The 17,379-nt window shown below is 41.9% G+C and overlaps 1 pseudogene across 2 annotated transcripts; it reads left to right on the forward strand.

Annotated features, from left to right (window-relative positions):
- Positions 1 to 13,815: 13,815 nt before the first annotated feature.
- LOC147904383 (AAA-ATPase At4g25835 pseudogene) lies at positions 13,816 to 16,721 on the forward strand (annotated as a pseudogene). Of its 2 annotated transcripts, XR_015542246.1 has the most exons (2): positions 13,816 to 15,874; positions 16,230 to 16,721. The product of XR_015542246.1 is annotated as an AAA-ATPase At4g25835 pseudogene, transcript variant X2 (transcript). The 2 variants fall into 2 exon arrangements; XR_015542244.1 differs by lacking the exon at positions 16,230 to 16,721 and having other exon boundaries at positions 13,816 to 15,939.
- The last annotated feature ends 658 nt before the right edge of the window (positions 16,722 to 17,379 follow it).

Genomic DNA, 17,379 nt, shown 5'->3' on the forward strand with positions numbered 1-17,379 from the left:
TCCAAGGTTCATCCGCAAGTACATGAACTGCCTCCATGCAAATCTCCTCAATTGCTACGAACAACTCTATAGGTGTTGCCTGCGCGCTGTTGCTGGACTCTTTCTTTACTCCGTTCTTCTCATCTATAATCTTCTTTCGGCACTCATTCTGCTTGTGCCCTGCCTTGTTGCAATAGAAGCACTTGATCTTCTTCTTTCTCTTTTTATCATCAGAAGAAGATGGGTTACCAGAGTCCTTACCCTTACCTTTCTTTGATCCGGTCCAAAAAGCTGAATCTTCTCCATCTTTTGACGCATCTCCTCCTCCAGAAGCATCGCACTGAAATCCTCAAAGTTGAGGGGTGGATTTATGTTCTGTGTATTCAGCACCGTAACAAGGCCATCGTACTTTGGTGGGAGAATCCATATGCATCTTCGTGCTAGATTCTCGCTGGTGATGGTGATGCCAATCGCAGTCATCTGATCACGCAGATTCTTCATCGTGGTGATGAACTTCTCTGCCACTTCATACTCAGACAACTTCTCATTCGTGAGTTGAGTCTCCATATTTTGAATCCGTGTCTGATTCGTGGTCTCGTACTAATTTTTCAAGACCGTCCATGCCTCCTCCGCTGTGGTGACATGTTGAATTAATGCCATGACAGAATCACTAACACTGCAGACAATAGAACACATCGCATCAGCATTTCTTCTTGTCAATGCGAGAATCTCATCCGCAGTTGGTACTATCTGTTGTCCTACATTGGCTAGATCCAGTCTCGCAACCGCGGCCTCAAGTCCACCCCAGTAGAAGTGTCTCAAAGCTCATATGCGCTTCATCTTGAACTTCCAGAGTGGATAGTTAGAGCCATCCAACTTTTTGCTTTCACTGAACGGTGGAATTCATAGTCTTGCAGGCTGGGCCATCTCTCACAATCTGCTTGCAAACAGAAACACACTACCAAATATTCTTGCTAGAGTCTAGGCTCTGATACCATGTAAGAAAATAATACAACGTCTGTGCTCAATAGATAACAGGATCTCGTACACAAGAGAGAAAACAAGATAGTATGGAAAATCAAAAATTTGATTACTGTAGAACTGATACAATAGATGGCACTGCCTCCCAACTCTGTGCTCCTGTGAAAGAAGCTTCAATGGCATGCTGGAAATAGTAGAAGACGAAGGCTGGATGCTGAGGAATCACGGTTGCTGTAGCCAGTGATAAAATGGGCTTCACGGGCTTGCTCTTATATAGCCACCAGTCGTAGTCGGTTAGGCTCAATTGGGTGGCCGACCAAGTCTGCCCAAAATAGTCGACTGGGGGTCGGTCCCAAAATAGGCCACCAACCATATGATAGAACTAGTGCACCAAATAGAGCAACTAACCTACGGTTACCGTTCGGCCTAGAGCCATTCGAGATCATCTGAGGCTCCAAACGGGCCCCGCAACCCGAGAGTGGCCTGCCCCGAGAAATGCTCCATCTACCCTCAGTGCGGTCAGTCAAGGGATGCCTTCCCACACTTTAGTTGGCGGTGTGCCAACTCTATCTGAAGCCGTCCAGCCATCAAGCCACACATGGCCCCCATCTAGTGTCCATTGCTTGAGTTCCCAAGCATCTATGAGGACACAATAGAAGTAAAGTTGAAGTAAGTGTAGACCCAGTGTTAACATGACTACCTCCTATTAAGTATGGCCAACACGAGTTGAGACCATGCAAGTGAGCAGCCTTGGAATTTGGCCAACACCAATAGCCACTCCATGCAATCTCGAGTTACTAGGAAGAAAAAAGGTCAGAGACATCAAGGAACCAATCCTAATCAGCAATTCATTGGATTATTAGAAGGATTGAATTAGGAAGGTGGCATAGCTTGATCTCCAGAGTCTAAGTACAAGTATATAGCAATAAATTGCCTATTGTAACAGGCCCTTTTCCCATGCTATATGTATTCTTGTCTGTTGGAAGGGTTGATTCGAGCTTTTGTTTCTCATAGTCTTGGCCTTGAGCAGAGGTGGGTGAGAGTCTAAATACTAGCTCTACAAATACGGCTATTTGTAATCTAAATAGATCTTATAATCAATACAAGTGTGTTTGTTATATGAAGATGTTACTTCTTACAACCTTAATCAACACTTGTATTTTGATTTATGTGCTCAATCACCCATCTCCTTAGGGTTTTACCCTTGTAGCACAAAATTGGTAATGTTCCTAAAACACTATTGATGTTTAATTCTACATCCCATGTGGCATAGGAATAACTTTCAAATCAACCTCATGAGTGAAAAAGAGGTCATGTTCTTATTTAGTTGAGCACTCAACCTCATGCGGGCAAAAGAGGTCATCTTCCTGTTTAGTTGAGCACTCACATTGAGTTCGGCACAACATTCATTGTTCAAAACTAAGGGGGTGAGAAAATACCATCAACATACTTATTTATTTATTTTTATGTGTGTGCATGTTCTAGGTACATTCACAATGTAGAACACTTGAATAACATAAATTGAAAGCAATGGAAGCTTGGGGATCAACAGTCAAAAACAGAGAGGATAACCAAAAAAAGGACTGCATATATATACTGCATATACAATTCAAGATACCAAAATGTACAGGAAAGCTGAGCACAAGACTCTATCTTCTTGATATTACTCTGAACAACAACTGAGCTCTAGTTAGCCAAAACAAGGGTAATACATCAGTAAGACTGCAGTCCAATAACAGTTGGCTGTAGGAATCATTCTAGAGAGAAAAGTCCAAAAGAGTGTTCTTGGAGGCAGTTATAACCAATTTTTAGCTACAAGATAGTATATCCAAATATTCTATTCCTTCACCTGAAAGTAGTGGCTTAGTGGGGTGCTAGAGCTACCCCTCAACACCTAGTACTCCCTGGTGGATAATCTTTTTGGAACAAAAATATGTAGACTTGAACACTTCTCTTATTGGAAATATTATTTTCTGTACTGGAAATTTATGGTCTAGCTACATTTGATATCAAGACTCTCCCTCATGCTAAAGAGGGGCTCATTCCAAGTGGGTATCACTTCTTGATTTTCAGGTTTGATTCCCATAGGCTGCTCTACCATATTGGATTCACATATTGTGTCAATGTGACAACTGGGTCCTTTCCACTACTGAGTTCTTCCTAAGCCATAGAAACTGGTTGTGTGCATTATTCTCTAGTCCTAGATGCTTTTGCAAGCTCGACCTATGCTGCATCATCTATTAAAATTTTGACCTTAGAGTTGAGAAACTATGTTTGTGGGGTGTGTACAATTTTAGGTTCATCCATTGGAGTATCCTGCTGTGCTGTGGTGTCTTCTTCAGTTTGGCTTGCATGTTCTCCATTTCTTAGGCCATGACCTCAAGCATGTGTTACTGAAGCAAAGGCCTCATATGGCCTTCTAGCAATCACAAGTAACATGTTCTTCAAATTTTCCCATAGGGATTGATATGTTTCTATCAATTGCATTTTTAGGTCGGCCGTTTCAACAAAAGACATGAATATGCTGTCAACCTCTTCATCCATATCTTCAAGTGATTGTTCTTCTCCTTCTAGGTCTCTAATCCTCTCTTTGAGCAATGTATTCTCGATCTACTAGTCCTTGTTTTCTATTGCAAGTCTTTGCAATTTTGAAGAAAGAACTCTTCTTTCATTTCATCAAACCATTTTGTAATTGTTTGCAAACATTTCTTCTATATCTTTACTTGATCCCGTAGCTTGGACAACTTTTGTTCTTGAGATTCCTTGTATTCTACATATTCATCTTTGAGTAGGACCGAATCCTCTTGGCTTTCCTCTAACTATGTCTACTATTGTTGCTGCATGTTGAGATTTTGCTTAACTGTATTAATTTCCTTTTGTAGATCCTGAATTTGTCTCATCAAGTGGAGATGCACACTATCCTCCTGATGAGGCAGTCGATCAAGCGAGCGATGTCGAGTGAGCAGGACCAAATAAGCGAGCAAGAAAAAGCGAGCAAAGCAGAAATGGTTGGGCTACCAACACATAATATCATTGTATGTATGTACTTATCATTAATAAAGATTTATAGTGCTTCCTCAACATTAAACATGATTACGACATAATATTGCAAGTGCACATTAGTAATAGTGTTCTATATTCTATGAGATGAGCTTAAATAGAAATACTTTGGCTATCAATAACAGGTACTATATAGTTTAAGTGCATCACTTGAGAAAAACATATGTATTGATCGTTAATAAAGCTTTATTGTATCACCATAATTTTGAAGATGACTATAACATAAGTCTACATTAGTGATAGTGATATTTATTCTCATAAGATGAGCTTGCATAGAAATGCTTTGGCTACCAATAAGTAGTATATATTTTAAGTGCATCATTCAATAAAAACTTCAACATTGAAATGATCATAACATGTTATTACGAGTGGCCTTGGTCTAAATCTAGTGCAAGAAACTAGCAAAAATTCCATTAAATTCACATTTTGCTAGATGAGTTTTTTCTAAATGGTGCAAAAGGTCATGATAATACACCAAGGGGACGTGTTGAGATATGATGCAATGTGCACATATTAGAGGCTAAGGTATGGTATAGTAATGTATTAAAGTATCCACCCTAGGATGTGGACTACATGATGTGAGGATGTGGATCGAGGACATCCACAAGGAGAGGTGTGGATAAGAGAATCCCACAGGTGTTGACTATTCTAAAGGGCTTCTCTTTATATAAGAAGCCTACCATGTGTTGGTGATCATATACATTGCAATAGATTAAGTGTTTGCTACCCTATGTCTCTGGTCCAAAGGAACGGAAATAGGCTTATAGCCTGTCATCCCATATTTGGACAGCATATCCAATCCATACTGCCTCTGCAAGAGCCATATCCTACTTGTGGATCTAATCACCTCAATGCCCAAGAAGTAACACAGCTCTCCCAAATCCTTCATCTCAAACTTCTGCTTCAATAGCATTTTCACATGAAGGATATCTTCATCACTATCACCTATGATGATCAAATCATCAACATAAATGACAAGCAGCACAGCATAATGCCTTTCTCTGTTTTTCTCACATAAAGTGAGAAATCTATCGTGGAAATCTAAAAGCCAATAGTGACAAGATACTATCCTATCTTGTTAGACCATGCTCTGGGTGCTTGCTTCAAGCCATACAAGGCTTTCTTCAACCTGCAAACAAACTCAGGATGAACAACATGCACATAACCCAGTGGCTGCTCCATATAGACCTCTTCTTGCAAATCACCATGCAAGAAAGCATTCTTTACATCCATCTGATGTAAAGACCATCCCTTCGATGCAGCCATAGCAATGACTGCTCTTATAGTTGCCATCCTTGCAACTGGACCGAATGTTTCTTCATAATCAATGCCATATGTCTGTGCATACCCCTTGACAACTAATCTTGCCTTGTATCTGCTCACAAAACCATTAGCATTGTGCTTCACCTTATAAACCCACTTGCAGCCAATTGCATTATTGTCTTTAGGCAAAGGCACTAATTCCCATGTAACATTTACTTCCAAGGCATCCATTTCTTCATCCATGGCTTTATCCCATTTTTCTTTTCCCATGGCTTGCTCAAAAGAAGTGGGTTCTGGTTCATGTATCACTTTGACCATATAGGCATAGTGAATGGCTGTAAATCCATCATATTTCAGACTATCCACAAGATACTTAACTCTGGTAGACCTGCGCAAAATAGGCTCACTACCAAGTGCTCTCAAAACATCCCTTGTCTTTCTTACTCCAGGTGTAACAACAAAAGGAATACCCAACTCATTATCAAGGCTCTGTTCTAAGCCACTGGATTCACCATCCACATAAGAGTGACCTGCATTCACATCAACCATGGGCAGATCTACTTTATCTTTTCCTTTTCGTGATACTTGCATACCAATATCTGCATTGCTTTGAGGAGATTCTCCTGATCTCAATCTGCCTGTCCATGGCGAAGTATGTGAACCACTGCTAGAGGACACTACAGGTCCACTAATATTTTGTGATTGCTGCTGTGAATTCTATGCAGCATTACCATTTTGTGCATCTACATCATCAATCACATTTACTGGTTTATACCAGCTGCTCATCTCATCAAAAACAACATCTCTGCTCACTATAACTTACAAGTAGAAGGGTTATAGCATCTATACGTTTTCTACTGTAGAGAATAACCAATAAAGATGCACTTCTCAGCTTTTGGATCCAACTTGGATCTCAACTCATCTGGCACATGAACATAGGCAATGCAACCAAAAACTTTCAAATGAGAAATATCTGGTTTCCTACTAGTATACCTCTCCTCTGGCGTCATGCCATGTATTGTTGCAGTGGGAGTCCTATTCATTATGTAGACTGTTGTAGCAACTCCTTCAGCCCAATGAGCTATATAGCATAGAATATGCTTCTAACCATTAACTATGCTAGATGGAGTAAATTGTCTACTAGTTATCTCAGATTATGCTACTTAGCACAACAACTATATAGCTCAGATCACGTGCTTCATGGCACAAATAACACTACATTGCACATCAGCCATGCTATGTTGAAAAAATTCTAGTGAATAGTGCATAAATTTGCCATATAGCAAATCAACATGCTATATAGAAAATGGTAGATATCTAACTAACACATGTACTGTGCACAGCTATACAAAATAAAAAGTTTTTGTTAATACCTCTTGCGCTTTGTGCCTCAGGTTACTCTCTGCAAATAAATCCCATGCAATGGTGAAAGGCTACATCTCCTTATCCCTTTGCATTGACTTGTAGTTCTCCAAGGCAAAAATTTTGCAAAAAATAGCCCAATTTCATAATTTGCTAACCTCTCTTGATAGACTTCATAGTGACGTTGCACAAGGTTCTTGGCAAATTCATCATGTACATGATACGGCTTTATTTTCTTTTGCTCAAAAACTATTTTGGAACACACTAATACAGATTCCTAGTTTACAAGGCTGATGTCTTTGGAACCTACTCATATCTCCCTTAGATCCATTCGAATCGCATTAAGCCTAGACTCCTCATTAAAACCCTGTGTACTGGCAAAATTTCTTTTGTACAACCTACACACGTGATATCTTCTTAGATTCCTTGTGAGTTGGATTAGCCGAAACGAGCTTGTTGGAATAACCTATTATGAATCATCTCCACAAAGGCGGAAAGACTAAAACTCAATACATATTGCACAACTCTAAATTCACGAGTTGACTAGAAGAAAAAAATAGTAGATTTTAAGACACTCTTATGAGAAAAATCAACAACACATGATCCATGCTTTCAATGAAAGTTTGACACACCATTGTCACATGATTGAATCCTCAGTAGGCTGGACATGTGAGGAAAGGAAGAGTGAAACTCAGGTTGAGTTGGATGATGGCCCAAAGGGTGAATGAAGCTTCTTCAACTTGGAGGATAAGAGAAACAAATGGTTGAGTACACAATCGCTTGCACCGAGGGGGAATGGAAGTTTGAAATGAGAATCAAGGCCCTACTAGAAATGCCTTGTCACGCTTTCAATTACTTGATAGTGGTGTCGCATGTAATTATGCAACGGACTCTTTATATTTAATTGCAAAATATTACAAGCTTTTTTTGTTTTTCCTTAGTCTACGATGTATTTTGCTATATTTTCATGCTATGTAGTGGAAAAAGAATTCCACATTACCTTGCTTCCACATTTACAAGGTATTTAGGCTATGGATGGTGAAAGAGAGACCAACCACATAATATGACACTCACTCTAATGACACATGGGTAAGGCAATCATCCATGCCCCAATAGATGCAAAGATATGGGAGAAGATAAAGCACCTCCACATAAAATGTTTTCACTCTAGTAGGAGATTTGACTCATGGGAAGGAGAATCATCCATGCCCCAATACATGCAAAGAGTTTGGGGAGAAGATGAAGCACCTCCATATAAGAGGGGGTTTTCTGGAGTTAGGGGAGGATATGACGAGTAGGAATTCTCCATGGAAGCACCAAAAAGTGCTTAATTGGCATTGATTGTAGTAGTTTGTGACCTTGTACCAAAGGATGATGCATAGATTGATATTGCATAGGAATCCTTGCTATAGTGCCATTGTAAGTTGTGTTAGCATTGAAGTATTTGTATCCCAAGGATAACAAACACAATGCATGAGAGATGCAAGCTTGCCCCTAGTTGTTGGATTACATAGGACACTAACTTTGAGAATACTAGCAAACTTTTAGCACTCTTTAACACTCCCATGTTGTTGGAGACCATCCAACTTAGTAGTTGTATGAAAATTTATTGCTTTTTATATGTATGTAAACCTTTAACATACCATAGAGTCCTTTCTTTTTTTAGAGAGTGAAAATGGGTATACTAAAAAGAAGGCACAATTTAATAATTTGGCATTGACAATGTATAATACTTTGCCCTCTTGCCTTTCTTAATACATGAAAAGCTATTTGCTTTGCTTCAATTATGAGTCTTCAATAAATAAGAGGACATGCAAAAGTTTCAAACAAGGAATATGCAAGAGTAGAGATTGTTAAAAAGTAAAGTAACTCTTGCTTGCAAGGATGGGAATAGAGAGGAAAAACGTGATGACTACACGAGTATGGCAAAGTATGAAGGGTGGAGGAGAGAATAATTGGTAGGAAGTGAAGAGAAAGGAGAAAGGGATGGAGATTTGAGTAGGCTGTCATGGAGGGAGAAGGGCTCACTAGAAGATGGGTTGAGTTAGTCCACCAATAAGGTCGAAATGGGAGAGATAAGAATTGATTTGCAATGAGAGAGAGAGAGAGAGAGAGAGAGAGAGAGAGCTTGGCTAGCTATGTTCACATAACAATCAGCATCTTGCTCCTTAATTTAATGAAACACCTCTTTAAAAAATGCATTACTATTCAATTCATGCATAAAATTTTATATAATCTCAAGTTATCTCTAGTAATTAATAATTTATGAGAACTCCACATTCACTCAAATCATGAAGTACTATCCTATTGATTTTTTGACAACCCCACAATCATTCAAATCATGAAGTACTATCTTGCTGGATTTCTTGAAAACCCCACAACCACTCAATCTTCAAGTACTATCCACTTTATTTTCTCGAGAACGTTATGGCCCTTGCAAACCCCGTTGCCTCTCAAATCCTAAAGTACTATCTCCTTGATTGTCTTGGTTGATAGTGTTACTTGTGCTAAATGTGAATTTGCTTTAAATTGGTGTCCCCTCAATTGAGGATAGTGGTACTAATGGTTACCATAGATCATTCAATGTAGAACTTACAAGTATTATGATACTGATTTCAATTGGGGGACAAGTATAAGAAACTTTGCATGGCAATGGATGGGAAGAGCCTTGGACCACACATAACTTTGCATGGCAATGGATGGGAAGAGCCTTGGACCACACATAACTTCTTCATTTGTTGTGTTCAGCTCAAAATATCATGAGGTTTGTTTCTTTAGGAAACATTCACAATACCTAAATAAAAATTTAGTAATCACAATCATCCAACAAAGTTTATACCTATGCTATATTTTACACATGTTGAAGCAAAAAAAAGGGTCAGGAATACATGAGCCTCTCTCTCTCTCTCCCTCCCTCTCTCTCTATATATATATGTATGTGTGTGTGTGTGTGTGTGTGAATGCACATGCTCGTGCACACGTGTGTGTGTTTCTTTTTTTATAAAAGGTATACTTCTATATTAATATAGAATATTGGCAAAATTTTATACAAGTTGGTTTTTAAGTTTCACAAGGATAGTGAAAATTCCCTATGAGTGTATCTTGTTAATTTGATTTTTAAAATTAAAAAATCCATGGTTATTAACAAGCAAATTTCAAAAACAAGGAATTGTCAAGATGTCCTTGATGATATATAATGTGATTTTAAACATCTCCTTTCAAAATTGACACAAAAGATGTAAATCTTGACACAAGTTTTAACTTTTTCTATAACAAGATTTTCAAGTCCTAGTGAATGTTATAAACTCTTAGTTTTATTGGGACATAGTTTCATCACAAACTTAAAAGTTATTTCTTCAAATGAAAAGTTATTGGGACCAAGAAACTTTCACTATAAACTTGAAGGTTATTGGATATAGAAAGTTTCATCATGAGCTTAAAAGTTATCGCTTAACCAATATAACAACTCGGGGGGGGGGGGGGGGGGGAGGGTGGGGGTTCACTCATCATATGTATCCCTATCACATGAATTCTATAGAGGGATATTTATATTTTTGAATTTAACAAAAATTAACTTACATAAGGGAGTATTTTAAACAATTTTGGAAAAAATCACAAATTTGAATAGAAAAAGGGTACATTTTATTAATGAAAAATCTACAAATAAGGGATTTTAAAAATGGGTTTTGAACACACGTGATATTGAGGGTTTATACATAGTGAACCCCCCCCCCCTCCTCCGAAGAGAGAGAGAGAGAGAGAGAGAGAGAGAGAGAGAGAGAGGAGGGGGGGGGGGAGGGGCGTGGTACAATGACAAAAAAATACCAAAGCTTGAATGATGATGGGGTGGAGGGGATGAGGACAATCAAGTCCCATAAAAAAAGGCCAAAGTGAAGCACAAGGTTCCTTGAAAAGGAACGGTTATCACTCACCCACACTACTAACCACATGAGCGTTCATCAACTATGTTCCATGAATGGGAGGGCCAATCTTTCCAAAGAGTATGGGGGGGGCTAGAGTGCACTTGCATATAGCTTTACCTGAAGTAGGCAAAATATTGCACACTATCCAAGTACACTGTTAAAGGTGAGGTTGCCTGCTTGATAGTAAAGTCTAGCGTTGCACATGGTTTTGCGGATAGGTGGCAAGTTGTAATAGATCTTGGTTCATGCATTGTCGTGAGTGTGGATAGCACTCCAACTAAATAGAATGCTTTCTAAGAAACCGTCACCTATGTCCCCACCCTACCCCAAAAGAAAAGTGAATGTAAGGGATGATAAAAAGTTTCTAAAGATGTCCAATCTAGGCACCCAACATCTTTTCGAACTTAAAGGCATGCCTCTAGGAAAAAGAAGAACCACCCTTTTGACCTTGAAGTACCAAAATATTTAGAATAAAATAATTTCAACTCCCTTATTACTTCTAGCCTTCGTACTGGCAATTGTAGCAGTAACTCTATCTTCTTTTGCTAACCGCTTTTAGCAATATTATTGTGGTCTACCATCGCTATCAATTGAAAGTTCTACTGTGGTTAGTTATGGAGCCAAGAGTCCACAATTGAGGTGGCACCCAAAATGTAGGGTGGGCGGAAAGAGTTCTCCACGAGTAAACATGTTTGGTGGGTGTTAGTGCCTCACACAGAAAAAATTGGCACTCAAAACAAAACCTATAACACTATCCTCCTTAACCACCATCATGTGATAATGAACTCTTTAGAGTGTCTTTCTTGATATCTCACTCATAGAAAAGACGATCCACTTGGGCCTACCCATAGTGTTAACCCTCTTAACTTGATCTAAAAGTACCGGGGTATTCTTCTTGACCCTTAGATGTGATTTAATAAAGGGAGGGTGACCCCATTGTGAGCTTGATGTAGTTAATATATGATCACACAACCATGGAGTCCATAGGCTAATAGTTCAGCAAGCGAAGAACAACCTTACCCCCTTAGCCCTCGCCTAACTCATCACCAATCATTGATGGTTAGGTGAATGATCCATGATAGACTTTGCTAAGATGATGTAACCATTTAATAGTTAAGTGAAGAACAACCTTACCTCTTAAGCCCTCACTTGACTCATCCCAATCACCAATGGTACGGTCAAGGGTCCACAATACGCTTTGGTAAGATGATTTAAACCGTTTAATTAAGAACCCTTACCTTTTCCTTTTTTATTTGGTCCTAGTCTTACATATGTGCTTGGAATATCCCATTGTTCTTAGGTTGCAATTGCCATATAGGATAGCATGAATAAGTGCAATAAGTAGTTATGGCGATATGGGAGGACCAAGGGCAACAACCTACCTTGGCGAACATGTGAGCCTTCTTGGAGTTGGATGCTTCATATGGGAGGACCAAGGGCAACAACCCACCTTGGCGAACATGTGAGCATTCTAGGAGTTGGATGCTTCATAGTATCCATAATACTGTCACTGTTTCCAACCAAAGCAGAGAGAAATAATGACAAGAAGGTGAGACTATGAAGCTAGGAGGATTTTGGAGCTAAGGGTTCACATAGATGGCAAAAGGGAAAATGCTAGTGGAAGGGTGATCTCATGAGGAATCCTAGCGATTGACCATCTGACCATGAGCTCATTTGGAGCGAATCCCCCAATCGTTGTGCAATTCCCATTCGTTGAGGACGACTTAGGAAACCTTAAATTAAAGGCTCACCATTTAAACATGTCAAGAAATTTTGTTTGGAACCTTGAAAAATTAAAGGCTTACCAACTTAGCATATCAAGAATGAGAACATTAACAGTGACGATTAATTCTCGATAGACCCGCATCATCCAAAGAGATGAGGACTTAGGCTCATCCTCATCAGACCCATATTGGGAGAGAGAAAGATTGAGGCTCATGAGCTCAAATTAAGAAATCTTGTTTGGCATCATGAACTTGGGTGGGAAGATTACTAGTGACATTAAGGCCGTGTTCACACCACCCGATGGCCATCCTCCAAATAGGTAAGGTGAAGGGCTGCTGTCCTAGGTGGCCCAATAGGAGTCAAAAGAATAATTGTGTTTTGCATGCCCACCCCAAGGCAGATTGATAAAACTCCTTACCAACTGTGCTCCTTGGGTTTCGAAGTTATGCCAATTCATCGAGACGTCTTGGTTCAACTATTACAGTAATCATGCATTGGTGATGAATGGCATGATGTAAGGCATGTATGCTAGGTGGCGTGAACCACAACACTCGACGACCATCTCTCAGGTTCATTTCTTCCTCCATGTGCCATTGGGTGGTCTGAGTTTACAGCCTACATCCACCCATGGTATATAGCATGCATTTAGGCCGTGGGGTGAGCGCTCAGTCTATGTTTCCAAACACGGCCCTCCTTAAAAAGATGGTGTGAAGAGTTGCTGTTTTACTTGGCCCCAGGAGAGGGGGGGGGGGGGGCATGTCCGAACGATGAGACAAAATTATGTCGAGCATCGACAAAGCTCCTCACAAACTGTGTTGATGAGGAAGTCATGCCGATGTTCTGCTTGAACCGTGGTGAAAGTTAGTCATTGGAAGCCGAGTCGTGTTCGTTGTCCATGTGGAACCAGAGCAAAGGGGCGAAGGTGTGAACTAGAGCAGGGGTGAGAGGGTGAAAAAGCCAGCCAAGAAAGGGGAAGTATGAGGAAGAGCCAAGAACCTCCTCTGTGGTTGAAGAAGAAAGAATGATAAGGTGAAATAATAAAAAGTTCAAAGGTCTTTTCTTGCCAACGGGTGTATCTCTTTCTGTCTTTCTGTCTCTCTATTTGTCTCTCTGTTTGTCTCCGTGTGTCTCTCTCGTCGCCTCCCATCGCCATGAACAGCTTGGGATCCCTCGCGTCGCCCGAGGATTGAGAGCTCTGCATTCTCCATCACCTCCCTCCCTTGCCTCACGCCACCCCCTGCTCCTCCCTCCCCTTTTTCTCTCCCCTCCATCAAGAATTTCCGTCTCGGAAATCGATTTCTTCCTGTCCCTTTTTTTCGATTCGCGGGACGTAGCCTCAGTCCCTCCCCGCAGCTCCGACTCCCTGGCAGCGCACGAGAGTCGTAGACAGAGTTTTTACGAGCTTTTGAATGCACGCCTTGGGGCCTCCCCCAACGGAAGGAACACGCTCTCCCGTGTTAAGACCGGCGCAGCAGGAGGAGAGCTGAAGCGGAGAGATGAAATTTAGCCCGTTCTAGATGGAGGATGGAATTCTTCGGCAGTTCATGTCGTAGAGAAGGCTAGTTTGCAGGGGTGGTGGAATGAATGAGATAGAGCCTAGACGAGGTCCTGTTAGATTAGTGATGTAATATCGAATGCTTCGGCATTGTATGTGGCGGAGATCGAGTGTAGATTGAGAGATTCGTTGCGGGGCTTTTGTCTGAATCGGTGGGAGGAGAGGGGCGGAACTGAGCAATCGCTGAGAAAGAGAGGAAAACAGGCGAGCGATCGCCGAAGCAATCCGATTCGCGAAAGAAACAACAAGGCAACAGAGAAAGAGAGGGTGCGCGATCGCTGCTGAGGCAATCCTAGAGAAGAGAGCGAGAGAACGCGATCAGCTTCGCGAAGGAAAGCGAAAAAGCAAGAGAGCTGCGCGGATGAGGCTGGGAGTGACGGAGCTATGGCCATACCTGGGCTCCTTGCTGGGCTTCGTAGCGTTCGGGCAGACGATACTGAGTGCGGTGTTGCCGATGGAGGTGCGCGTGATGCTTGGAAGGCTCACCGCGCGACTGCTAGATTGGTTCTCCAGCTACAGCTTCATCGACATCCCGGAGTACGATGGCGTGACCAACAACGAGCTCTACGGCGCCATCAAGCTCCATCTGAGCAGCGCGACTCCTCTGTTAGCGAGGAGATTGAATCTGTGTCGACCCACGAACTCGAGCAGCTTCACCTACAGTCCTGCCAACAATGAGCGCCTTCCGGAGACATACAAAGGTGCAAAGCTATGGTGGGAGCATCAGGTGACGATGAAGGAGCATCAGAGCTACTCTTGGAGACCCATGCCCGATGAGAAGCGCTGCTTCACGCTCCGAATTCACAAGAACGATAAAGATCGAATTCTGGTTCCTTACCTGGAATTCATCATGGAACACGCCAAGGAAATCCGACGCCTCAACCGTGACCGACTCTTGTACACCAATAGCAAAGGCATGTCGTGGGAATCCCGCTCGCAGCCTTGGGAATCCGTCTCCTTCAAGCACCCCTCCACCTTCGAGACTCTTGCGCTTGATCCTGCTCGTAAGGCCTTGCTCATGGCTGATTTACAGGCATTCGCCAAGGGGGAGGAGTTCTATCGCAAGACTGGCCGGGCCTGGAAGCGCGGATACCTGCTCTACGGGCCTCCTGGTACCGGGAAGTCCAGCATGATCGCAGCCATGGCGAATTTTCTGGGTTATGATGTCTACGACCTGGAGCTCACCGAAGTGCAGACGAATGCAGAGCTTCGCAAGCTCCTCATCAGGACGACAAACAAGTCGATTATTGTGATAGAAGATATAGATTGCTCGTTGAATCTTACGAACAGATCAAAGACGCGACGGAGGGAGTTGAAAGGAGATTCTGGTGTTCTTGGGAAGCCTGACGGGGAGCAGTCGAGTTCTATGACTCTTTCAGGCCTACTTAATTTCACCGACGGACTTTGGTCTTGCTGTGGGAGCGAACGAATTTTCGTTTTCACCACCAATCACATAGAGCGCCTCGACCCTGCTCTCCTTCGATCTGGACGTATGGATATGCACATTCATATGTCCTTCTGTACGTTCCCAGCTTTCAAGATTTTGGTGGCCAACTATCTAGGCCTCCATGATCATCGCCTTTTCCCTGACGTGAAGCTGCTAATAGATGATGCCCACATGACCCCCGCAGACGTGAGTGAGATGCTTGTGAAAAATCGAGACCATCCTGATATCGCTATGGAAGAGATGCTCACTGAGTTGAGAGCTGCTCGAGCCAAACCTTGGCCTCCTACTCCAGCTATAGAAGAAAATAGCATAGTTGAAGATGCTGAAGAAGAGAAGCACACCCTGGAAGATAAACCTTCAGATGACTCGAGCAAGCAATATGTAGTATGTGATGTCTGTGATAGGCTTGTGAAATTACCAAAACCAAGGTCTTCGGGCAAAGAAGACGCAGATGCTGATGGTAGCGAAACATTTTGAGATCTGAAAGAGCAGCTCATTGCATCCTGTCTTCCCCAGCAATGAGATATATTACTTGACGGTTCTCTTCACGGAGATGACGGCTACCAAAACTGTAACACGGTAGATTTCTGAACTAGAGGCTTGTAAGTTTTCATGAGCTCTAACCACATTTCTCTCTCTCTCTCTCTCTCTCTCTCTCACACACACACACACACATCTGTCTTGTCCCTTTTCTTAAATACCTAGTATTCCAAACATCTGATCTTACTTTGTCAGAGGGCATATGAAGCAAAGATGTTTCCTCTCTAGGCTGTTATGCTTGCTGTTTCTGTATACATGACCCCTCTCTTGTTTATATTCCTTGCCAATTCCTCTTCTCACTAGTAGTTTAGCAGAGTTGAGGATCTTATTCATCTTGAGCCCAAAAAAAAAGAACGCTTGTTTGGGGCTTATGTTAGCCAGCCTGGGGTTTTAGTGTGCTCAGAATGTCAACTTGTAGCCTTGAGGACGTGGCTATTGTGATTGGAGCACCCAGCATGAGGGCAACAGTTGGATAGAATGTCAAATTTTCAGAGGACACCTAGTGGACTAAGAGGCAAGGCGTCACCTGGCTATGTCAACTCAAGTCTCCTGCAACCATCACAGGAGGAAGTCTCTGCCTGGAGATCTCTGGTGACTAAGGGCGTAGAACATAATAGAACCAAGTAACAGGTTACTGATTAAGTGATCAGGTTTGTATCACCACTCATTGCATTGAAGGGACTACTTATGTATGCTGATTTTCACATATATGGTGATACGGAAACACAGATACCTCTGTAGATGAAGTTGCTTAGGAGAGAGAAAAAAGTGATGCATGTGTATTCATGAAAAATGGTGTGGGAAATCAAGAAACACACAAACAATGGCTGGTTCAGACTGAACACAGGCTTAGCTTCAGAGGATGCACCATACATGGTTGTAAATACTGCCCTTTTTTCCTGGTCTTTCTTAATGTGGAATTTTCAAACTCACTGTGGCATAAATGTATTCAGATTTTAAAGAGCACAGTTCTGTAGCGTTGACTCTGTGTCCTGCTGGGATTGTGTTTGCCTTTAGGCGCTCAGCATGTTGTCCTTTGCATTTGCTTGTCAATACTGCTGTAAATATGTCTGCCTCTAAGCTTTTGGAGTCCCAATAGTGGTTCATCTGGGGTTTAACAATGCTGGTAAAGCGGAGGATCCTTTGCAACTACCACCTGAGCTCCAGTTTGTGCAGTAGATGCACCCAAGATGCAGCCTTGGCTGCTAGCGTTTGGACCAGAAATAGGCCTTTGTGTGGTTTGAAGATTATTTCTCCATTTTTTGGGTGCTTTGTGCAGTGTCCTTGTGAGGGCGGTCATACCTTCTGCAGTGTTCTCATGGTTGGCAAGGTGTCTCAAGTTCCATGGATGATTTGTCGGAGGGACTACGTGCTCCATATAATATGAATGAGAGGTGGGCTTTCTTCTAGATATCCCTCCACCTTTTATGGGAATTTATGGGGGATAGCTATGGGATAGGGTGTGGGATCCCCCTAGTTAGTGCAACCTGGGGGAGAGCTATGGGATAGGGTGTGGGATCCCCCTAGCCAGTGCAACCTGTGGC

Source organism: Dipteris shenzhenensis, chromosome 2 (assembly GCF_047967505.1).
Source record: "Dipteris shenzhenensis isolate YYH24624 ecotype China chromosome 2, Dip_SZ_1.0, whole genome shotgun sequence".
Taxonomy (NCBI): Eukaryota; Viridiplantae; Streptophyta; class Polypodiopsida; order Gleicheniales; family Dipteridaceae; genus Dipteris; species Dipteris shenzhenensis.